Here is a 27,316-nt window from a genome sequence, read left to right on the forward strand (position 1 = left end):
ATACCCTCCACCATAAGATGGGGGGTATACTAATTTCGTCATTCTGTTTGTAACTACTCGAAATATTCGTCTGAGACCCCATAAAGTATATATATTCTTGATCGTCGTGACATTTTATGTCGATCTAGCCATGTCCGTCCGTCTGTCCGTCCGTCCGTCCGTCCGTCCGTCCGTCCGTCCGTCCGTCCGTCCGTCCGTCCGTCCGTCCGTCCGTCCGTCCGTCCGTCCGTCCGTCCGTCCGTCCGTCTGTCTGTCGAAAGCACGCTAACTTCCGAAGGAGTAAAGCTAGCCGCTTGAAATTTTGCACAAATACTTCTTATTAGTGTAGGTCGGTTGGTATTGTAAATGGGCCATATCGGTCCATGTTTTGATATAGCTGCCATATAAACCGATCTTGGGTCTTGACTTCTTGAGCCTCTAGAGTGCGCAATTCTTATCCGATTCGAATGAAATTTATGATATCCAACAACTGTGCCAAGTATGGTTGAAATCGGTCCATAACCTGATATAGCTGCCATATAAACCGATCTTGGGTCTTGACTTCTTGAGCCTCTAGAGGGCGCAATTCTTATCCGATTGAAATGGAATTTCGCACGACGTGTTTTGTTATGATATCCAACAACTGTGCTAAGTATGGTTCAAATCGGTTCATAACCTGATATAGCTGCCATATAAACCGATCTTGGGTCTTGACTTCTTGAGCCTCTAGAGTGCGCAATTCTTATCCGATTGGGATGAAATTTTGCACGACGTGTTTTGTTATGATATCCAACAATTGTGCCAAGTATGGTTTAAATCGGTCCATAACCTTATATAGCTGCCATATAAACCGATCTTGGGTCTTGACTTCTTGAGCCTCTAGAGGGCGCAATTCTTATCCGATTGAAATGAAATTTTGCACGACTTGTTTTGTTATTATATCCAACAACTGTGCCAAGTATGGTTCAAATCAATTCATAACCTGATATAGCTGCCATATAAACCGATTTTGGTCTTGACTTCTTGAGCCTCTAGAGTGCGCAATTCTTATCCGATAGGAATGAAATTTTGCACGACGTATTTTGTTATGATATCCAACAACTGTGCCAAGTATGGTTCAAATCGGCTCATAACCTGATATAGCCGCCATATAAACCGATCTTGGGTCTTGACTTCTTGACCCTCTAGCGTGCACAATTCTTATCCGATCAGAATGAAATTGTGCACGACGTGTTTTGTTATGATATCCAACAACTGTGCCAAGTATGGTTCAAATCGGTAAATAACCTGATATAGCTGCCATATAAACCGATCTTGGGTCTTGACTTCTTGAGCCTCTAGAGGGCGCAATTCTTATCCGAATGGAATGGAATTTCGCACGACGTGTTTTGTTATGATACCCAACAACTGTGCCAAGTATGGTTTAAATCGGTTCATAACCTGATATAGCTGCCATATAAACCGATCTTGGGTCTTGACTTCTTGACCCTCTAGAGGGCACAATTCTTATCCGATTTGAATGAATTTTTGCACGAAGTATTTCGTTATGATATCCAACAACTGTGCCAAGTATGGTTCAAATCGGTTAATAAACTGATATAGCTGTCATATAAACAGATCTGGGGATTTGACTTCTTGAGCTTTTAGAGGGCGCAATTCCTATCCGATTTGGCTGAAATTTTGCATGACGTATTTTATTTTTATCTTTCAACAACTGTGTCAAATAAGGTTTAAATCGGTTCATAACCTGATATAGCTGCCATATAAACCGATCTGGGATCTTGACTTCTTGACCCCTAGAGGTCGCAATTATTATCCAATATGCCTGAAATTTTGTACGACGGATCCTCTCATAACCATCAACAAACGTTTTTATAATGGTCTGAATCGTTCTATAGCCCGATACAGATCCCATATAAATCGTTCTCTCTATTTTACTTCATGAGCCCCAATGGACGCAATTCTTATACGAATTGGCTGAAATTTTACACAGGTCTCCAACCTATAATTTAATTGTGGTCCGAACCGGACCATATCTTGATATCGTTTTAATAGCAGAGCAACTCTTTTCTTATATCCTTTTTTGCCTAAGAAGAGATGCCGGGAAAAGAACTCGACAAATGCGATCCATGGTGAAGGGTATATAAGATTCGGCCCGGCCGAACTTAGCACGCTTTTACTTGTTTATTATGGAACCCATCAAATGCAACAAGACAATCAAAATAGATTAAAGTTATTAAAAGTTTCTTTAAGCCAAAATCTTCAAGTAATTTTCTTGCCAATAAATGTTTTTATAAAAATTGTTCCGAAAGACAAACATTTAGCAAAAAATTGTCTAAGACATAATTCTATAGAAATTTTTCTTTATTCTCATTTTATTATTTAATTGAAATTTTATCTGTAGAAAAAATATTATTTAAAAACGACTTTAAATAAAATATTATGCTTGTTAGCCTGAATAACTTTTCCAAAGAATAATTAGTAATTTTTCGTGTTTCTTCCAAGACGAGCTCAATTTTCGAAGACTTTTGCAATGGAAAAGGAGAGCCAGAAATCACAAAACACACCAAGCACTTTGGGACCCGTTTCGTCATTTCAAAAAGATGCACACAAATGACATATGTATGCCATGGAAGCTAGGTAGTCGCAAGCGTGAAAGGGGTCAAACTTGTGTTAGTGTCGTGCTTACATCGTAGACAAGTTCTCGCTGTATATTCGGTATATGTTCCACCTACCAATATATGGCCCTTGAAGCCTGCACACCTAATATGGCCGATGAGTTATACTAACCAAACTACGAAACGCGTCCCATTTTGATTGGTGTGTGTTACGATCTTTGGCTTTCCCTTTTCATTGTTAAATGATCTTCGCCTGAACAGGCAAAAAACTTGAAAATAATTAGAAATATTTAATTATAAATTATTTGAATTACACCAGCAATGAAATGGAAATAGACTGGGAAACACAATTTTAAAACCACGAAATGATCACCCAGATCACCCCCTTACCCTAATTTTCAGAAACGCCAGATCTCAGAGATGGGTAGTGCGATTTGAGCGAAATTGTGTGTGCCCTCATATAGTACCCTAAAAATAAAAATTTGGTATCCAAATTTCGGATGGGGTACCTAGGGGGGCTGCCCCACCCTAAAACCTACTAAACATATATTTAGACCAATCACGACAATATGGGACTCAAATGAAAGGTATTTAGGATAAGAAAACATATCTGATATCCAATTGTCGGACCAAGTGCTAGGGGGACCACCCCAGCCCCCAAAACACCCCTAAATCGGACATATTTACCGACCATGGTAATATGGGACTCAAATGAAAGGTATTGGCGAGTAGAATACGAATCTGACATCCAAATGTGGGACCAGGTGCTAGGGGGACCACCCCTTTCCCAAAACACCCAAACAGGACTTGTTTACTGGCCATGGGAATATGGGGCTTAAATAAAAGGTATTTGAATGTTGAATAAAAATCTGATATCCAAATATGGGACCAAGTGTTTGGGGGCCGCCTCTCAGCAAAAAACATCCCCAAAGGGGACAAATTTACGACCATAGCAATATGGGGCCCAAATGAGAGGTCTTTGGGAGTAAAGCACGAATGTGATATCAATATTCGGGAAAGTGCCTATGGGGCCACCCCACCACCACAACACCACCCAAGTAGTAAGTATTTTCTGACTATAGCAATATAAGGCTCAAATAAGAGGGGTTTTAAAGTGGAACACGAATCCGATATATATTTTCAAAGCCAACTCACTGAGTGGCCGCCCATCCCCCAAGACGGTCATGTTTGCCGACTATAGAAATATGGGGCTCAAATTAAAGGTAAGTGAGAGTAGACCACGTATCTGATATCTACATTAAGGGCCAACATTAGGGGGACGATCCACCACCATAACAACCCCAAATAAGACGTATTTGGGTCCTAAAGAGAGTGGAACTAAATATTCATAGCTTTTAGGGCCAATACCCCAAACCGGTCATATTTGCTGACTTTTGCAGTAAGGAGTTTAAATGAGATTAGAAAACGAATTTGATATCCAATTTTGAGGGCAATGGCAATATGGGGTTCAAATAAATGATATATAGAGAGAATAGAGCACGTTGCTGATATATTTTCCGGGCTAAGCGTTTGGGGGACCACCCCAATCCCCAAAACAACCCTAAATCGGGCATATTTACCGACCATGTCAATGTGGAGCTTAAATGAAAGGTATTGGGGGGTAGAGCAAGAATTAATACCCATTTCCGGGACCAATTTTCTGGGGTCTACCCCTTTCCCAAAATACCCCACAAACAGCAATTTTTAGTGACCATCGCAATATGGGGCTTAACTTAAGGTATTTGGGAGTAGAATACGAATTTGATATCCAAACATAGGACCATGTATTTAGGGCATCACCCCTTTCCCAAAACACCCCCAAAGCGGGCCCGGGTCAAAAAAAAAATAAAATGTAAAATATTGCAGCGAAAAGTTAAAAACTAATATCACAGAACTATGTTTGCACTCTTAACTATTGCAACGGAATACTGTAGCTTTGTGTTATCTTTGTCCTCTTTCGTGTTCATCTTTGTTCATAAGTAATGAGAGAATGTGCTATTGAATGAAATCAGCAAGTTCTTTTGCTTCAACATCAATTGTCTAAAAAAAGTAATCATACCAAGTAAAAGCGTGCTAAGTTCGGCCGGGCCGAATCTTATATACCCTTCACCATGGATAGCATCCGTCGAGTTCTTTGCGCCGGATCTCTTTTTAGGCAAACAAAAAATAATGTATAAGAACTGTTATGTTATTGGAGCTATATCAAGTTTTAGCCCGATTCGGACCATTAATGAATTGAATGCTGAACATTATAGAAGTCATTGTGTAATATTTCAGTCCATTCGAATAAGAATTGCATCTTGTAGGTGCACAAGAAATAAAGTCGGGAGATCGGTTTATATGGGAGCTGTATCACGCTACAGTTCGATTCAGACCAGATTGGACACGTATGTTGAACGTCATGGGAAAAGCCATTGTACAAAAAGTCTGCCAAATGGGATGAGAATTGCGCCCTATAGAGGCCCAAGTCAAGTGAAGATCCCAGATCGGTTTACATGACAGCTATATCAGGTTATGTACCGCCATACTGAGCACTGTTGTTGCAAGTCATAACAAAACACCTCATGCAAAATTTCAGCCAAATCGGATGAGAATTGCGTCCTCTAGCGGCCCTAGAAGTCAAGATCCAAGATCGGTTTATATGGCAGCTACACCAGGTTATGGACCGATTTGATCCACACTTAGCACAATTGTTGCAAGTCAGAACGAAACACCTCGTACAAAATTTCAGCCAAATCGGATAAGGATTGCGCCCTCTAAAAGCTGAAGAAGTCAAGACCTATGATCGGTTTATATGGCAGCTATATCAGGTTATGAGCCGATTCAAAACATACTTACCACAGATGTTTGAAGTGATACCAAACCACCACGTGCAAAACTTAAGTCAATTCGACCTCTAGATGCTCAAGAAGCCAAGACCCAAGATCGGTTAATGGCAGTTATATCAAAACATGGACCGATTTGGCTCTTTTAATTCCCAACCGACCTGCACTAGTAAAAATTATTTGTGTAAAATTTCAAGCGGCTAGCTTTACTCCTTCCAAAAGTTTGCATGCTTTCGACAGACAGAGGGACGGACATGGCTAGATCGAAAATTTCATGACGATCAAATATATATATACTTTATGGGGTCTTAGACGCATATTTCGAGGTGTTACATACGAAATGGCGAAATTGGTATACCCCTATCCTATGGTGGAGGGTATGAAAATGTTCGCCAAAGCGAACATTGTAACACCTTTTAAGAAAGAAAAAAAGTTAACAACTACATTAACATAGAAATCTTTTCTTATTTCTGATTTTTAGTTCTTCCACCTTTTCTTAGTTTTATACCCACCACCGTAGGATACTGGGTATAATCCTTAAGTCATTCCGTTTGCAACACATCGAAATATCAATTTCCGACCCTACAAAGTATGTATATATTTAGGATCGTCGTAAAATTCTAAGACGATTTAACGATGTCCGTGTGTCTGTCCGTCTATCTGTTGTGATCACTATACAGCCTTCAAAAATTTATTGGGTTGCCCAAAAAGTAATTGCGGATTTTTCATATAGTCGGCGTTGACAAATTTTTTCACAGCTTGTGACTCTGTAACTGCTTTCTTTCTTCTGTCAGTTATCAGTTGTTACTTTTAGCTTGCTTTAGAAAAAAAATATTTAAAAAGTGTATTTGATTAAAGTTCATTCTAAGTTTTATTAAAAATGCATTTACTTTCTTTTAAAAAATCCGCAATTACTTTTTGGGCAACCCAATAGATATTGAGCTGACATTTGGCACAAAGACGTCTTTTTGATGTACGCTGGTTAAGTTCTTTAACTGGCCAAATCGGACATATTTGGATATAGCTACTATATAGATCGATCTGAGGATAAAGAGTGTAATGCCCATAAAAGCTTTATATTTTATCCAACTTTGCTGAAATTTGAAAAAATTAGTTGTTTTAAGCCTTCCGTTATATAGTTGCCATATAGAAAGAACTCTTGAGCGCATTTATTATCCGATTTCGTTGAAATTTGACGCCCTAACTTGTGTTAGGCTTTTGGAAATCCGTGTCCTTTATGGTTCAGCTCGATTTATATTTGGATATAGCTGCCAAAAAATCAAAATTTTGTTCTACAAAATTAAACAATGACTTTAGTGACTACTTATTAGACCACTCAATGTCTGTACAGAATTTGGGTTCATAAGTTATCCAATATTCACCGGATTGTGTTTGATGAATGAAAAAATTTCATCAAAATACTGAAGCTTATTCGCAGAAACTTTCACTATAAAACAAAGGCATTCGCAAATACTACCACCGCCGATGGCCAGTTGCAGCTCCCACTAGCGACCACAATTAAAAAAAAAAATTGAGGTCTCCCGTTGGCCATGTCCTGTGTTCACACTGGACTTTTTACTATGTCCGTCTATCTGTCTGTTCATACATTCTTGCAATCGAGGTACAGGTCGCATTTGTCGTAGAAGAAGAAGCCGTAGAAGTCACAAATTTCATCCGATCTTTACAAAATTTGGCATGAAGTGCTTTTTTTGACGTTGTAATAATTGTGAAAAATTTCATCAAAATCGGATTTAGATATAGGTAAAGCTCTTATAATATCTCATATCTTTCATCCGATTTGGCCTATTAATGCTGTATAAGCCACAATTTTGATCTGATCTTTACAAATGTGGGCAAATTTTCACCAAAATTTTATGAGATTTAGATATATTTCCCATAAGTATCTTTCATCCGATATGACCATATGATGTAGTAGCTATAATTTTGGTCGAATCTTTACAAAATGTTGCATAAAGTGTTCTGGGCAAAATTTCATTAAAATTGGTCTTATTTTATGTGTAGTTCCCATTTTTTTAGCCAATATACGCCTTTAAAACTGAGGTAGTTGGAATTTGGGTCCAAATGTAAAAAACATTTAAGTAAGTATACATAAAATTAACTGATGACAAGATTTACACATAGTTTCTATTTATTAAAAGTAGTACGTAGAATTTCATCAAAATTGGTCTAAGTTTAGGTGTAGCTCCCATTTATATTTTTTAACCGATATTCGCCTTTAAAACTGCGGCAGTTAGAATTTGGTCTTAATGTAAAAACATCTTGCTATTCTTTTCGATATTTTAGTAAGTATGCACAAAATTTATGTATGACAAGATTCAAACATTGTTTCCATTTATTAAAAATAATACTAAGAATTTACCCTTTCCTTACTAGTTTTGTAATACAGTGTGGCCTCAATTATCCATCATTCCATTAACCGGGAAAATCAATTATCCGGGATCAAATAGAAAGGAAATATTTTTTTCGAATTATACATATAAACGTGATAACCTCGATTGCAAAGCAGTTGCAAATGTGAGCCATCGGTATTGTTGTGTATTTTATAATGGCATCGACATCAGTTAAATCGATCAGAGGGAAATCGGTCTATATGGCAGATATATCCAAATATGGTCCGATATGGACCTTATTTGATAGGAATAGTTAGGTATCTACCAGAACACACTGTGCCATATTTCATCGGGATCGGGAAATAAATGGATCTTTTATGGTCTAAATACCCTATATCGGGCGATCGGGGGGTCGGTCTATTGGGCAGCTATACTCAAATATAGTCCGATCAGAACCACATTTCACAGAAATGAGTAGGAGTCTACCAAAACTCACTGTGACTAATTTCATCGAAATCGGATGAAAAATTACCAATTTATTGCCTCAAGATTTTAAGTCTTGAGATCGGTCTATAAAGCGGCTATGTATAACTAAAATCCGATTTTATGGTATTAGAAGATCAGGTTTATATACACATAATACGAAATCATCAAAAATTGTTTAGAAAATGTTTTTATACCCAAGATAACTGCAAAATTATAAATACCCAGCTATCGGGTAAAAATGGGGTATACCCGATAGCTATCGGGTATAAAACCCGGGTATTTACCCAACTAACCGAGTTAATACCTTTTGGGTAATTACCCATCGTCCATCTCGATGAATGGTGCCCTCTAGAGGCTCAAAAAGTATAATCAGAAGATCGGTTTATATGGGAGCTATATCAGGTTTTGAATCGATTTAGACCATACTTGGCACAGTTGTTTGAAATCAAACAAACCACTTCATGGGAAATTGCGCCCTCTATCGGCTCAAGAAGTCAAGATCCGAGATTGGTTTATACGGGAGCTACGTCAAGTTATGAACCGATTTAGACCATACTTGGCACAGTTGTCTGAAATCAAAAGTAACCATTTCAGGTAAAATTTCAGCACATCGGATAATAATTGCGCCCTCTAGAGGCTCAAGAAGTCAAGATCCAGGATCGGTTTATATGGCAGCAATATCAAAACATGGACCGATACAGCCCTTTTATAATCCCAACCGACCTACACTTAAGGGAAGTTTTCTTTCGCCTAGCTTTATTCCTTCGAAATTAAGCGTGCTTCCGACAGTCTTAGAGTGTCGAGATGAACAAGAATATATATACTTTGTTGGATCCCAGATCAATGGTTAGATTTGTTAAAAACTTAATGACAAAATGATTATAAACCCCTTATTATGGTGTAGGGTATAAAAGCACCTGGAAACCTCTGCAAATTTCCATTTCCAAATCCCATTCAAAATCATTTAAAATTTGATAATAGCGCCATACACATATATCACCCGATCTTTACTTATACTACCATAGTAAATTCAATCGAGTGGTGCAAGATATTACTAAGTCGACACTGTAAACAATAAACTAAATACCTAATCGAATTAAATGATCTCGTTATTTAAACTAAGTTTCAGTTTTCATTCCCACACAGTTTATAAAATTTTCTTTGTGAAATGTTTCCAAAAGTAATATTTTTCCGTACCACTGTAAGTGTAATACGTTTTAGTGTTAATGTTTGTTGTTGGATCATAGTGTTACCACTATTTACTATAAATAACATTGTTACTCTACAGCTCACCCACACGCACACATTCAAACACATTTATGTCCAAAAGAATACAAAGTGAATGTCGAAGAATTAGTTTATGTCTATATTTGGGTGGCTTTGTCACTGTCCGATGGTGTATTGTGTAGCAGCTTCTATATAAGCTGGGCTACTCTCATGTCGAATATTACAGCAGGACTGCGGAGCAAGCGTATATACTATATGGTGGGTGCTCTGCAAATTCTTCCGTATTGATTTATTCGTACAACGTCACCAAGTTATGCAATTGTGGCAATTTGGCACGTATTCCTAAGATTGTCACGTTCGCGTTGTAAACATAAATCAGGCCTATTTTGTCATTATTTGTTAGAGTTGTTGCTTGCCAATATTGTCTGTTGTGTTGATGCTGCCCCTACTGCTTTATGCCCCATCTCACTACATATGTATGTGTGTTGTGTGACATCTAGCAGTCTGTCTATGAATCACTCTACCCGATTGTCAGTGAATGTCGCACGTTGGTTGCACAATGTTTGCAAACCACTTTTTGGGAAAAGCTATTGTTGCAAAATTTGAAGAGTTAACAGCAAGTTTCATCGAAATTGAATTTAAATAATCCATGTTCTCTAATTAATGAATCAATCCCTTGGGCTTTCCAATACTACGCTCATAAAAAAACGTCTGTCGAAAATAGCAAACAGTGTATGCTGACTGTTAATATAATAGTTAATTATGCTGATATTACAGCAGTAGTTTTGTTATTACAGCAGTAGTTCTGCAATTTCAGAACAATAGTCTGATTGCTGAAAAAATCTGCTGAAAATTACTGCTGCTTAATATATGATGGTTTTGATAGAAGAAATAAAATGAAAAAGAAGATTTTTGGAAAGAAAAAAGGAAAACGAGGTTGCGGCCGTAGGAAAATTTTCTCAAGCCCCATGTATCAGCCTCTGGATCCACTAAGGTCCCCAAATTTTGCATGTTTATTGGAAAACTCCTCAAAATTGACCATGTTAAGTTTAGTGTAAAAGATTTTTCGATTTGGTAACACTATGCACACTGCACAACATGGACCGATTTAAACCAAACTTATCACGGTTTTTGGAAGTGACACCAAAACACCACGTGCATATTTCGTCAAATCGGACGATAATTTTTTTTTTTTTTTTTTTAATTAAATCGGAAAATTTTTAGATCCTACAACACTGTTATGACTGTCCGTTTTTGATAAAGTCTAGCCGCTCAAAATTTTTATAAATAAATTCTATATATGAAAGATAGAACTCCTCCACAACAGTCTTTTGACTATTTTTTTAAATTTCTAGACGAAATCTTATATACCCTCCACCATGGATCGCATTTGTCGAGTTCTTTTCCCGACACATCTTCTTCGGCAAAAAAAGGACATAAGAAAAGATTTGCTCTGCTATTAGAGCGATATAAAGATATGGTCCGGTTTGGACCACAATTAAATTATATGTTGGAGTCCTGTGTAAAATGTCAGCCAATTCGAATAAGAATTGCGCCCATTGGGGGCTCAAGAAGTAAAATAGAGAGATCGATTTATATGGGTGCTGTATCGAGCTATAGATCGATTCAGACCATAATAAACACATATGTTGATGGTCATGAGAGTATCCGTCGTACAAAATTTCAGGCAACTCGGATAATAATTGCGCCCTCTAAAAGCTCAAGAAGTCAAGTCCCCAGATCTGTTTATATGACAGCTATATCAGGTTATGAACCGATTTAAACCATACTAAGCACAGTTGTTGGATATCATAACAAAATAGTTCGTGCAAAAAATCATCCCAATCGGATAAGAATTGCGCACTCTAGAGGCTCAAGAAGTCAAGACCCAAGATCGGTTAATATGGCAGCTATATCAGTTTATAGACTGATTTGAACCATACTTGGCACAGTTTTTGGACATCATAAGTAACCACGTCGTGCAAAATTTCATCCCAATCGGATAAGAATTGCGCACCCTAGAGGCTCAAGAAGTCAAGAACCAAGATCGGTTTATATGGCAGCTACATCAAAACATGGACCGATATGACCCATTTACAATACCAACCGACCTACACTAATAAGAAGTATTTGTGCAAAATTTCAAGCGGTTAGCTTTACTCCTTCGGAAGTTAGAGTGCTGTCGACAGACAGACGGACGGACGGACGGACGGACGGACAGACGGACGGACGGACGGACAGACAGACGGACATGGCTAGATCGACATAAAATGTCGCGACGATCAAGAATATATATACTTTATGGGGTCTCAGACGAATATTTCGAGTAGTTACAAACGGAATGACGAAATTAGTATACCACCCATCTTATGGTGGAGGGTATAAAAATGATTACTGTTAGCCTATGTCCAGCCACAGAATATTTTCATACAATATTACATTTCTAATTTAAATTAATTGAAAATTTTAAAAATTTTAATAATTTTTTAATTGGATCACTTAAAAAATTATTGGAAATTTCAATCATTGTTAAATTAAATATGCAATTTTTTTAATTAAAATTTGTTTCAATCACCTTTTCAAAACGGGTGATTGGTATTATCATTTTCGTGATTGAAGCAGTTTCAATTAAAACAAGTAAAAGCGTGCTAAGTTCGGCCGGGCCGAATCTTATATACCCCCACCATGGATCGCTTTTGTTGAATTCTTTTCCGGGCATCTCTTCTTTGGGAAAAAAGATATAAGAAAAGATTTCCTCTGCTATTAGAGCGATATCAAGATATGGTCCGGTTTGGACCACAATTAAATTATACGTTGGAGGCCTGTGTAAAATGTCAGCCAATTCGAATAAGAATTGCGCCCTTTGGGGGCTCAAGAACTAAAATAGAGAGATCGATTTATATGGGAGCTGTATCGGGCTATAGACCGATTCAGACCATAATAAACACGTATGTTGATGGTCATGAGAGAATCCGTCGTATAAAATTTCAGGCAAATCGGATAATAATTGCGACCTCTAGAGGCTCAAGAAGTCCAGATCCCAGATCGGTTTATATGACAGCTATACCACATTATTAACCGATTTGAGCCATACTTGGCACAGTTGTTGAATATCATAACAAAACACGTCGTGCCAAAATTCATTCAAATAGGATAAGAATTGCGCCCTCTAGAGGCTCAAGAAGTCAAGACCCAAGATCGGTTTATATGACAGCTATATCAGGTTATAGACCGATTTGAACCATTCTTGGCATAGTCGTTGGATATCATGACAAAACACGTCGTGCGAAATTTCATTCCAATCGGATAAGAATTGCGCACTCTAAAGGCTCTAGAAGTCAAGACCCAAGATCGGTTTATATGGCAGCTATATCAGGTTATAAACCGATTTGAACAATACTTGGCACAGTTGTTGGATATCATAACAAAACACGTAGTGCCAAAATTCATTCCAATCGGATAAGAATTGCGCCCTCTAGAGGCTCAAGAAGTCAAGACCCAAGATCGGTTTATATGACAGCTATATCAAAACATGGACCGATATGGCCCATTTACAATACCAACCGACCTACACTAATAAGAAGTATTTGTGCAAAATTTCAAGCGGCTAGCTTCACTCCTTCGGAAGTTAGCGTGCTTTCGACAGACAGACGGACGGACGAACGGAGAGACATACGGGCGGACATGGCTAGATCGACATAAAATGTCACGACGATCAAGAATATATATACTTTATGGGGTCTCAGACGAATATTTCGAGTAGTTACAAACAGAATAACGAAATTAGTACACCCCCCATCTTATGGTGGAGGATATAAAAATAGTTGCATCAAGTATTTTCGTGATCGAAACCGATTTTTATTTTTTTCTATGTAGGTGGACGTTTCAAGCACCATATAAATAATATTAGTTATAGGTCTGGTAACTGCACTATATACCCAGTGCGTTCCAAGTGCTCTCTTGCAGGTGAATAGTGTAATGGACTTGTTGTACTTGAATGTGCATTTTGAACTGCAACGGTTTCTGCTTTGTTTACTTGTCATTTTTACCGCATGCGATTCTTTTGTGTCATATGGTGTGACAGCAATTGGGCTATAACAACAAGCAAAATGCTTGCTGAAAAGGCCATGTGTTTCATTAAGTAATCCATATTTGTGACTACTTGGTAGCTAGTACCGACTTCCTATACTCGAGGAATAGAGAAGACTTCCTCTTTCGATTCGACCAGCCAAGTGAAGAAGATCTAAGTGGAAAAGATATCTCCCTTAATCTCATCAATCCACGAGATATTTTGAAGTGAAGGTGGAGATTATTTATTCTGGCTCAATTGGTTTTGATAAGGTTTTATAAGTGTTTCGAAAGTATAAAGCCACGTTATAGGATAATATTTTATTAAGACGTACTCTGAAAGACGTGTTCACCCAAAACTTCTAAAGTCCCAGGTAAGGGAATTATTTCAGAATTGATTGTAGATATGCAAAGTGCTAGAGAATGTATTTGTCTTTTTGCAGACGGTGCTTAAATCTTACGCACAAGATTTCTGGGGTGAATCTCGTCACCCATGGAATACCATGAACGCATGGTAGGCTTGGCTTAAAGTTCCGTCTGGCAACGAATTTTTGGGAATCAACACGGGAATCTGCTTTAGCAGTGTCCATTCTCTTTGAGACCCAAAAGAAATATTGGCATCGCAATATTTTCCGTGGAGAGCATAAACGTTTAATTTCATCTAGAGGGCTGAAACCCTCGTATATTACAGTGCTTTGGAAGTCTCAAAGATTGACTATTTTTACCCCGCCACTGTCCATTGGTCTACTTGGAAACAGAGAAAATAAAATAAAGAGGACGAAAACACAACCAGTTTGGGTCATTTCATAAATGTAGTTTTGCCGTTTTATGTCATAGTCCCATACACGAGCCTATGTCTAATCACCATACGGTACTCAGGCAAAACATCGAAAGACAGATGGGAGACGACATCAATGAAGATCAAAGTCGCAGCTCGTTTAAGAATTAAAAGTTAAAAGAGTAAAATTTATTTTGAAATTTAATTAATTTTATCGTAAAGGAATTTTTGCGACACATCCAGCCGAAACGGAGAAAACAATGTGTATATGATAAAAAGTGTGTGAATTAAACATGAGTTACCAAAAATAAACAAAGAAAAAAAAAAAAATTTTTTTTTCTATAGTTTAATCGAATGATATCTTTTAAAATTAAAAAAAAAAAAAAAAAAAAAAAAAACTAGTAAAGAAATGTGCTACATTATTATTAAACTTTCGAAACCCCATAAAAAATAAAAAAAAGAATAATTTAAAAATTAGTTCCAGTATAAAAATTTGTTTTTGATTTGCGAGTTAATAATAGAAATCCTCACTTTCTATCATATTCACCATGTTATTCTAAATTAACTGATTAAATTTTTCGAGTGTATATATACCATAGCAGATATTACCATTAAGCTAGATGCCCAATTGAAATTGACATAGCTCATATAAAAGCCCCGATAATGGATAAGACGAGAGTGGGTACAAAGCGCACCCATAAATTTATTTTAGCTTGCAGCATAAACCAACGGAGCTGATATTGAAAAGGCCTTCTCAACATCATCACGTTCGGTAAGTCTCTTGATTTTCTCTTTATTTTTTGTACTCTTGTCTCTTAAATCTCTTAAAGAAAGAGAATACAGCTAGGAAGAGTTTGCGTGGGCGGTAAAGCTGCTCTCATAATTTTTTTTTTGTCTCTTTGATCGCAGTACTTGATTGCTTTATGCAGTTTTGATGTTGTGAGCTCTGTCATTTTTCATTCAGATTCAGAGAAACTCTTCTCACCCGAAGATGAAAGAAAAAGAATCTATTTTATTTTTGTTTTGATTATAAGATGCAATGGTAAAGTCTTTTACTTTTGTTTTGGTATACCCATGTACATAGTAATTTTTTGTTATTTCTTTATAGATATTTTAATTATTAATGGGTAACATCATTATCAAGTGCTAATGAAGTTTTTATTTATTTCATATAAGGCACCCTACACGCCTACTATGCTACATGCATCATTTATCATTATATCCAGTAATTTGTTTTCATATATTTATTTTTATCACGCGTTAGCATTAGTTTAAGATATTGAAATTTTTGTATTAGATTGAGACATTTTTCTCATATGAATACCAAAAGAAATTCTTGTTTATGAATACAAATACATAGAGATGGAATAAACGTAATCTTTAGAGTTTCTCTATGATGACGACGGAACTGATGGTATAATGGGGTAATTAAAGGTTTCGTTATGGGGTCCTGTAATCTAATTAACTGCCATAAGGACATCGGAAAGGGAAGGGTAACGAGGCGTGACTCTCCCATTAACATCCTGGAGTAGTCAGAATATTTTCGTGACCAAGGCCAAACCAATATAGCTTGTGTTAGATTTCAATTCGAGTCGTTAATATCTGGGGCTTGTTTTTTTTTTTTTTTGTTTTGTTTGACGACTTGGTTTTAATAATTTTGTGGATAAAGTAATGCATTTTTCTTTAAAAAAAAAAAAAAAAAAAAAAAAGGAGTTAATTTATTATTGTAGTGGTTAACCGTATATAGGAAGGAAAGGACACGAACCCCCCCAGCCGACTGCTTTTGCTAGCTGACCAGAACTCCCACATCCTACTCCGTTCTATTGAACAATATTCTGCTGGAAATGAAAACATGATAATTTTAATAAAAATTATGCATTCCTAACCAAGGCACATTACAATAATTGGCGCCCAACGTGGGGCCCGAGAAGGATATAAAAGTCCTTTGTTGGCTCAAAATTTGTTTATAGTTTTTAGAGTTCACATATAGAAACAAAGTGTAGTCATCTTGGATTTAGCGAAGTCGCCAGAAGAACATTTGTAGCCACGACCTAGGAATATTAGCTATTTGAGGTTCCAAGTTCGAATAGGCTAACCATCTTGTAGGTTACACTTGATTCAATGGTAGGCTGATGAGTTTGAGGGAAACTTATCTTTGTTTTAACTTTTGGAGCTTGTTCGATTTTGTATCTATTGAACTGAGCTATCAGCATCTAATCGATTTATGGAATTACAGAGATTTTGCAGGCCGCAAGTTTCTGTCCTACTTCGTGTAGAGAATCTCAAGGATGAGAGGGTTCAGCTGATTTGTAAGATAGATATGACTGTATAACATCCCCCAAAGGTTCCATAGAATGGTCTTGTTATGCCTATATTGGTTGCTATGGTCCCAAATCCCCATTTCGGTTCTGTCGTCAGAGAGAGAACTCTTATAATGAATTGTATTGATTGAATTTTTGATAGTTTCTAAGTTACCACTTATATTTTATAGTACCTAATCCAAATTCAGGATTTGGTTGCCCAATTTGCGAATAATTTTGCAAATATTTTGCTATTGTTCAGATTTCACTAGTTTGAGAAGATGTCACTTGGAAGGACTCCACCTAGGGCAACCGCAGGTGCCACTGCGTCTGGTGTGGATTCCGTGAATCTATGTTCCATTTGCGTTGAAAATTTATTAGAAGATCAGAACTGTGTGATCCTACAGGAATGTGGTCACATTTTTCATAGGCATTGTATAGAGAATTTTTTGTCTTCTAGTTCGCAATGTCCGATCTGCAAAAGGTCTTGCCAACTGTCAGAGTTACGCGGATATAATTTTAATATTTCTAGTGTTATAGCGCATAGTTTTGACTCTCCGAATGTCGATTCAGTTCCACCAGATGGACAAATAAGGAAACCTGGTGGTAAAGGGAAACCTAGGGGGGCAAGGGCGTATGCAACCCGCAGTTATAGTCGTGGCTTATTTAACGAAGGCCAGCTGCCCCGTGATGCGGCTCAGGAGCTGAGTAACCCCGAGAGTGGTTCGAGGCCTAAGGAAGCGATTGACCAGGAGGTTGCTCCGAATAGTAGCTCACATGACCATCAGACTAATAGGGCTGGTGTTGACTACAATTATATTAATCGTATGATAGAGGAGACTATGTCTAGGTTGTTAAATTCCCTTAATATATCTTCTGCATGGGGTGGTGGTTTGCATGCTAATGGACAACCACAAGCATCGAACATAAGGCATAGTTTTATGGCAGGTCGCCGTTTTAATCATAGTAATTCAGGAGATAGGCCGACTGAGAATAGAGGACGTGCAGGCTCGTCTGCTGCAGATCAGGTCCCGGATCATAACTCGAATATATCTTCCAATTATCGATTGCCTTATACCGTTGACAAGATATCCTCAATTATTCAGGGATGGAATCTTCGCTTCGATGGGACTCAAAATGGACTTAACGTCGAAGAGTTCTTATACAGAGTGAGAGCGCTTACATTGGATTATTTCGAAGGAGATTTGTCTGTTATATGTAGGAATTTGCAAATATTACTTTCGGGTCGAGCTAGAGATTGGTTGTGGCGATATCGGAAGCAAGTCCCCATTATTCAATGGGAGGATTTCTGTCATGCCCTGCGGTCGCAATATGCTGACTTTAAAACTTCGTCGGATCTTAGGGAGGAAATCCGCAATAGGAAACAAAGGCCTGGAGAGACTTTCGATATGTTTTTTGATTCGATTTCTGGTATAATAGATCGTCTAGATACGCCTATGTTAGAGACAGAGGTCGTCGAAACTTTGACCCGGAACTTGCGCCCCGAAATTCGGCAGGAACTCCTATATATCCAAATTCGATCAGTGTCCCATTTACGTCAATTAGTACACAGACGCGAGAATTTCCTCAACGACGAGCACGTGCGCAGGAATATGGCCATTCGGCATAACAATAACTTGACTGGCAGGAGACAGATATCGGAGATTGACCACGAAGGGGACGATTTAGGGCTTGAATCGGAGGGTGAGGTTAATGCCTTGCGAGGACCGTTGTCTTTGTCCCAATGCTGGAACTGCGATTGTAAAGGTCACCACTGGCAGGACTGTCTCGAGGATAGGCAGGTATTTTGTTATGGCTGTGGTGCCAAAAGGACGTATAAACCGAACTGTGCGAAGTGCAGGTCTAACTCTGGTACACCTTCAAAAAACTACCAACCCCTAGCTCCGACAAAGGAGCAATTATAGTTGTAGGCTCGACTCAACCAGACCATAGGGGGACGAATGAGAGAATTTCAGAGACAAGACGTTATTCCCCTGACATTCAGCAAACTATCACGATTTTACAAAGACCTTCCCAGACGGACTCTGGTAATTTACCCGCTCGGAATCTTTTATTTCCCCGTTTACCTTACCATAGAAGGTTAGCGAATTACATACGGAAACGTGATGAAATTTTCAACGTTGATTCTGTGGTGCGGCTGGATATTAAACCCAGACGTTCGACTTTGCGACTGCGACAATATTTTAAATTGAGAAGACTTTCGAAGAAATTCCTTGTCTCTGCCATAATATCTAACCCTAAGGACATGCGTTATTACGCAAAAATATCGTTTTTAAATTTCACTGAGTATGGACTGATAGACACTGGGGCCAATATCAGTTGTTTAGGTTCAGATTTAGCTTTGTTCGATTTCCCGCATTATGCCAAATGTAAACCATCTGTTCGGACCGCGGATGGGACTCCACAGACTGTACTGGGTTGGATTGATGTTGAAGTTAGATTCAGGAATCGGTCGCATTGCATAAAACTATTCTTAATTCCATCGATTTCGCAAAGGCTCATATTAGGTGTCGATTTTTGTAAGTCCTTCCATTTGTTCGACAGTATTCTTGGGTCTGTGGATGTACTTAGTTGTGACAATTCATCGGGGGATCCCCCGAGATTTACTGAGATTCCAGAACCGACTCCATTGCCTTTGAATGATGGTGACCAAGAGGAGATATCTTTTCCTTTGGTGGGGCAGGAAAGGGCTCAACTGGATGCGGTAATATCATTGTTTCCAAGCTTCGAGAGGCAGGGTCTGGGTCGCACAGGTTTGATTGACCATAAAATTGATGTTGGCGGGGCTACCCCCATCAAACATCATCAAGACATTACCCTGTCTCCCCGGCTATCGAAAAATTGATTTTCAAGGAGATAGACCGAATGCTTTCTCTTGGGGTAATTGAACCGTCATTTTCGCCTTGGAGTTCTCCAATGAGACTCGTGGTTAAACCCGACAAGATCCGATTATGCCTGGACGCGCGGAGATTGAATAGCGTGACGAGGAAAGATGCATATCCTCTCCCCTCGATTGAAGGAATCTTCTCTAGGCTGCCAAAGGCAAATGTGATATCGAAGCTGGATCTTAAGGACGCCTATTGGCAGATTGCCCTAGATGAGCCCTCTAACCCTTGACAGCTTTCACAATACCTGGGAGACCCCTTTATCAGTTCGTCGTGATGCCCTTCGGATTATGCAACGCGCCTCAGACGATGTGTAGGTTGATGGACCAGATCATACCACCGGATCTGCGTCATTGCGTGTTTGGGTATCTCGACGATCTGATAATTGTCACGGCCGACTTTGCGACTCATATTGAGGTGCTGATTCGTATTGCTTCTCAGTTTAGGAAGGCTAACCTGACGCTTAACATCAACAAGAGCAGGTTTTGTGTCACAAAGGTGAACTACCTTGGTTATGTAATAGGCAATGGAGGGATTACCACCGACGAGGACAAGGTTAGTGCCATTAATAATTGGCCAGTACCCAAAAACCTGAAGCAGGTTCGCGGCTTCTTGGGTTTGGCGGGGTGGTACCGCCGATTTATTAGTAATTTTGCTACAGTTGTTTTCCCCATTACCGAGCTAGTATCCACTAAGAGGAAATTCACCTGGACCGCAGAGGCACAAGATGCTTTTGACAAGATCAAACGACTTTTTACTACTGCTCCTGTTCTCATAAACCCCGATTTTGACAAAAAATTCTTCCTTCATTGCGATGCCAGTGATTATGGCATAGGGGCCGTACTGGTGCAATTGGACGAGGAAGACCAAGAGAGACCTGTGGCCTATATGAGTCGGAAGCTCAACTCCGCTCAGAGGAATTACAGTGTCACCGAGCGTGAATGCTTGGCGGCGCTGGAGGCAATCAAAAGATTTCGATGCTATTTAGAGATGCAAGAGTTCGAAGTCATTACTGATCATAGTAGTCTGGTGTGGCTTATGCGTCAACCTAACCTCACCGGTAGACTGGCCCGTTGGGCACTTCAACTTCAGGGTTATAGATTTACGGTTAGCCATCGGAAGGGTAGGGATAACGTTGTCCCGGACGCATTATCCAGAATTCCCGATGAGGAAATTGCATCTCTAGAGGCTGTAGCACCCGAAATTGATTTGGATTCCCCCCATTTTCGTGATGGTGATTATCAGGAATTGAAGGATAGGATTGCTAGTGACGGAAGTAAATTCCCTGATATTAAGGTAGTCGACGACTTTGTTTATATACGGACAGAACATTACTCTGGTGACGAGCTACAAGAGCAAAACGCTTGGAAGCTCTGGGTACCGAGTAATCTCCGACAGCAGATCATTTCTCGGGCACACGATTCGCCAGTTACGGCTCACGGTGGAATATATAAGACCTTGGATTTGATAAGGAGGAATCTCTATTGGCCTGGTTTGGTGCGGGATGTCAAGAGATATATACAGGGCTGCGATGTCTGTAAAACGACAAAAGCACCCAATTTTGTGATGAGACCGCCAATGGGAAACCACAGTTTTTCCACCCGCCCTTTTCAGCGCCTCTATATAGATATTCTTGGTCCTTACCCACGCAGTAGGAGTGGTCACACGGGGATATTGGTCGTTCTCGACCACTTGACCAAATTTCACTGGGTCTGTCCGCTTCGGAAGTTTACAGCCAGCGCTATTCAGAAGTTTTTGGAAAGCCAGATATTTCACGTGTATGGAGTGCCGGAGATTGTGGTGAGCGACAATGGCAGTCAATTTAAGGCAAACGAGTTCAACGCCTTCTTGACCAAATATGGGATTACTCATACCTACACTGCCATATATTCACCACAATCAAATGCCTCCGAGAGAGTGAATAGGTCGCTTATAGCGGGAATCCGAGCCTATTTGAAGAAAGACCATAAGATGTGGGACGAGAACTTGAGTAGTATTTGTTGTGCGTTGAGAAATTCGTACCATCAGTCATTGGATGTTTCGCCATGTAGGGCAGTTTTTGGGTTCAACATGATTACCCATGGTAGTTCATATTCCCTTTTACGTAGACTTCAGATGCTAGATGAACCCATTGCGAATGTTTCCAGGGAGGACCAATTGCAGAATTTACGACAGGATATCCGAAAACAAATTAGGGATGCCTATGAGAGGAATAGGGAGACTTACAACCTGCGTAGTCGAGTTCCGAACTTTGATATTGGTGACGAGGTTTTCCGCCGCAACTTTGCGCAGAGCAACATGGAGAAGAACTTTAATGCCAAGCTGGCACCGATGTTTCTTAAAGCCAAGGTTGCACAGAAACTTGGTAGTCATTATTACGTCCTTCAGGATCCTGAGGGTAAGGTAATTGGAACTTTTCACGCGAAGGATATTCGTAAATAAGTCCTTTTTCCAACTAATTCTTTGGCTCAAAGAGCAAGAATTGTTTGGTTTTGTAATGGACTTGTTGTACTTGAATGTGCATTTTGAACTGCAACGGTTTCTGCTTTGTTTACTTGTCATTTTTACCGCATGCGATTCTTTTGTGTCATATGGTGTGACAGCAATTGGGCTATAACAACAAGCAAAATGCTTGCTGAAAAGGCCATGTGTTTCATTAAGTAATCCATATTTGTGACTACTTGGTAGCTAGTACCGACTTCCTATACTCGAGGAATAGAGAAGACTTCCTCTTTCGATTCGACCAGCCAAGTGAAGAAGATCTAAGTGGAAAAGATATCTCCCTTAATCTCATCAATCCACGAGATATTTTGAAGTGAAGGTGGAGATTATTTATTCTGGCTCAATTGGTTTTGATAAGGTTTTATAAGTGTTTCGAAAGTATAAAGCCACGTTATAGGATAATATTTTATTAAGACGTACTCTGAAAGACGTGTTCACCCAAAACTTCTAAAGTCCCAGGTAAGGGAATTATTCCAGAATTGGTTGTAGATATGCAAAGTGCTAGAGAATGTATTTGTCTTTTTGCAGACGGTGCTTAAATCTTACGCACAAGATTTCTGGGGTGAATCTCGTCACCCATGGAATACCATGAACGCATGGTAGGCTTGGCTTAAAGTTCCGTCTGGCAACGAATTTTTGGGAATCAACACGGGAATCTGCTTTAGCAGTGTCCATTCTCTTTGAGACCCGAAAGAAATATTGGCATCGCAATATTTTCCGTGGAGAGCATAAACGTTTAATTTCATCTAGAGGGCTGAAACCCTCGTATATTACAGTGCTTTGGAAGTCTCAAAGATTGACTATTTTTACCCCGCCACTGTCCATTGGTCTACTTGGAAACAGAGAAAATAAAATAAAGAGGACGAAAACACAACCAGTTTGGGTCATTTCATAAATGTAGTTTTGCCGTTTTATGTCATAGTCCCATACACGAGCCTATGTCTAATCACCATACGGTACTCAGGCAAAACATCGAAAGACAGATGGGAGACGACATCAATGAAGATCAAAGTCGCAGCTCGTTTAAGAATTAAAAGTTAAAAGAGTAAAATTTATTTTGAAATTTAATTAATTTTATCGTAAAGGAATTTTTGCGACACATCCAGCCGAAACGGAGAAAACAATGTGTATATGATAAAAAGTGTGTGAATTAAACATGAGTTACCAAAAATAAACAAAGAAAAAAAAAAAATTTTTTTTTCTATAGTTTAATCGAATGATATCTTTTAAAATTAAAAAAAAAAAAAAAAAAAAAAACAAGTAAAAAGGCGTTAAGTTCGGCCGGGCCGAACTTTGGATACCCACCACCTCGGGAATATATGTAAACCACCTTTCATCAAAATTCGGTGGAAATTTCATACCTTATGTCCCATATCAGTTATATCACAATATGTTCCGATTAGGACCAAATACTAAAAGTACACTAGCTATATCTAAAAATAAACCGATCTGAACCATATACGCCACGGATGTGGAAAAGCCTAACATAAGTCACTGTGTCAAATTTCAGTGAAATCGGATTATAAATGCGCCTTTTATGGGGCCAAGACCTTAAATCGCGATATCGGTCTATATGGCAGCTATATTCAAATCTTGACCGATCTGGGCAAAATTGAAGAAGGACTTCGAAGAGCCTAACCAAACTCACTGTCTCAAATTTCAGCGACATCGGACAATAAATGCGTCTTTTATGGCCCCAAAACCTAAAACGTATATATCGGCCAATATGGCAGCTATATCCAAATCTGAACCGATCTGTGCGATATTGCAGAAGTATGTCAAGGGGTTTAACTTAACTCACTGCCCCAAATTTTGGCGACATCGGATAATAAATAAGCATTTTATGGGCCCAAAACCATAAATCAAGAAATCGGTCTATATGGCAGCTATATCCAAATCTGAAGCGATCTGGGCCAAATTGAAGAAAGATGTCGAAAGGCATAACACAACTCACTGTCTCCAATTTCAGTAAGATCGGATAATAAATGTGGCTTTTATGGGACTTAGACCCCAAATCGGATGATCGGTCTATATGGCAGCTATATCCAAATCTGGACCGATCTGAGCCAAATTCACGGAGGATATCGAAGGGCCTAACACAACTCACTGTCCCAAATTTCAGCAAAATCGGATAATAAAAGTGGGTTTTATGGGCCTAAGACCCTAAATTGGCATATCGGTCTATATGGCAGCTATATCCAAATCTGGACCGATCTGAACCAAATTCACGGAGGATGTCGAAGGGCCTAACACAACTCACTGTCCCAAATTTCAGCGAAATCGGATAATAAATGTGGCTTCTATGGGACTTAGACCCTAAATCGGATGATCGGTCTATATGGCAGCTATATCCAAATCTGGACCGATCTGAGCCAAATTCACGGAGGATGTCGAAGGGCCTAACATAACTCACTGTCCCAAATTTCAGCAAAATCGGATAATAAATGTGGCTTTTATGGGCCTAAGACCCTAAATCGGCCGATCGGTCTATATGGGGGCTATATCAAGATATAGTCCGATATAGCCCATCTTCGAACTTAACCTGCTTATGGATAAAAAAAGAATCTGTGCAAAGTTTCAGCTCAATATCTCTATTTTTAAAGGCTGTAGCGTGATTTCAACAGACAGACGGACAGACGGACAGACGGACGGACATGTCTAGATCGTCTTAGATTTTTACGCTGATCAAGAATATATATACTTTATAGGGTCGGAAATGGATATTTCGATGTGTTGCAAACGGAATGACAAAATGAATATACCCCCATCCTTCGGTGGTGGGTATAAAAAACTAGTAAAGAAATGTGCTACATTATTATTAACTTTCGAAACCCCATAAAAAATAAAAAAAAAGAATAATTTAAAAATTAGTTCCAGTATAAAAATTTGTTTTTGATTTGCGAGTTAATAATAGAAATCCTCACTTTCTATCATATTCACCATGTTATTCTAAATTAACTGATTAAATTTTTCGAGTGTATATATACCATAGCAGATATTACCATTAAGCTAGATGCCCAATTGAAATTGACATAGCTCATATAAAAGCCCCGATAATGGATAAGACGAGAGTGGGTACAAAGCGCACCCATAAATTTATTTTAGCTTGCAGCATAAACCAACGGAGCTGATATTGAAAAGGCCTTCTCAACATCATCACGTTCGGTAAGTCTCTTGGTTTTCTCTTTATTTTTTGTACTCTTGTCTCTTAAATCTCTTAAAGAAAGAGAATACAGCTAGGAAGAGTTTGCGTGGGCGGTAAAGCTGCTCTCATAATTTTTATACCCACCACCGAAGGATGGGGGTATATTCATTTTGTCATTCCGTTTGCAACACATCGAAATATCCATTTCCGACCCTATAAAGTATATATATTCTTGATCAGCGTAAAAATCTAAGACGATCTAGACATGTCCGTCCGTCTGTCCGTCTGTCCGCCTGTCTGTTGAAATCACGCTACAGCCTTTAAAAATAGAGATATTGAGCTGAAACTTTGCACAGATTCTTTTTTTATCCATAAGCAGGTTAAGTTCGAAGATGGGCTATATCGGACTATATCTTGATATAGCCCCCATATAGACCGATCGGCCGATTTAGGGTCTTAGGCCCATAAAAGCCACATTTATTATCCGATTTTGCTGAAATTTGGGACAGTGAGTTATGTTAGGCCCTTCGACATCCTCCGTGAATTTGGCTCAGATCGGTCCAGATTTGGATATAGCTGCCATATAGACCGATCATCCGATTTAGGGTCTAAGTCCCATAGAAGCCACATTTATTATCCGATTTCGCTGAAATTTGGGACAGTGAGTTGTGTTAGGCCCTTCGACATCCTCCGTGAATTTGGTTCAGATCGGTCCAGATTTGGATATAGCTGCCATATAGACCGATATGCCAATTTAGGGTCTTAGGCCCATAAAACCCACTTTTATTATCCGATTTTGCTGAAATTTGGGACAGTGAGTTGTGTTAGGCCCTTCGATATCCTCCGTGAATTTGGCTCAGATCGGTCCAGATTTGGATATAGCTGCCATATAGACCGATCATCCGATTTGGGGTCTAAGTCCCATAAAAGCCACATTTATTATCCGATCTTACTGAAATTGGAGACAGTGAGTTGTGTTATGCCTTTCGACATCTTTCTTCAATTTGGCCCAGATCGCTTCAGATTTGGATATAGCTGCCATATAGACCGATTTCTTGATTTATGGTTTTGGGCCCATAAAATGCTTATTTATTATCCGATGTCGCCAAAATTTGGGACAGTGAGTTAAGTTAAACCCCTTGACATACTTCTGCAATATCGCACAGATCGGTTCAGATTTGGATATAGCTGCCATATTGGCCGATATATACGTTTTAGGTTTTGGGGCCATAAAAGACGCATTTATTGTCCGATGTCGCTGAAATTTGAGACAGTGAGTTTGGTTAGGCTCTTCGAAGTCCTTCTTCAATTTTGCCCAGATCGGTCAAGATTTGAATATAGCTGCCATATAGACCGATATCGCGATTTAAGGTCTTGGCCCCATAAAAGGCGCATTTATAATCCGATTTCACTGAAATTTGACACAGTGACTTATGTTAGGCTTTTCGACATCCGTGGCGTATATGGTTCAGATCGGTTTATTTTTAGATATAGCTAGTGTACTTTTAGTATTTGGTCCTAATCGGAACATATTGTGATATAACTGATATGGGACATAAGGTATGAAATTTCCACCGAATTTTGATGAAAGGTGGTTTACATATATTCCCGAGGTGGTGGGTATCCAAAGTTCGGCCCGGCCGAACTTAACGCCTTTTTACTTGTTTTTTTTGTCTCTTTGATCGCAGTACTTGATTGCTTTATGCAGTTTTGATGTTGTGAGCTCTGTCATTTTTCATTCAGATTCAGAGAAACTCTTCTCACCCGAAGATGAAAGAAAAAGAATCTATTTTATTTTTGTTTTGATTATAAGATGCAATGGTAAAGTCTTTTACTTTTGTTTTGGTATACCCATGTACATAGTAATTTTTTGTTATTTCTTTATAGATATTTTAATTATTAATGGGTAACATCATTATCAAGTGCTAATGAAGTTTTTATTTATTTCATATAAGGCACCCTACACGCCTACTATGCTACATGCATCATTTATCATTATATCCAGTAATTTGTTTTCATATATTTATTTTTATCACGCGTTAGCATTAGTTTAAGATATTGAAATTTTTGTATTAGATTGAGACATTTTTCTCATATGAATACCAAAAGAAATTCTTGTTTATGAATACAA

This window comes from Stomoxys calcitrans, chromosome 1 (genome assembly GCF_963082655.1).
Source record: "Stomoxys calcitrans chromosome 1, idStoCalc2.1, whole genome shotgun sequence".
NCBI lineage: Eukaryota > Metazoa > Arthropoda > Insecta > Diptera > Muscidae > Stomoxys > Stomoxys calcitrans.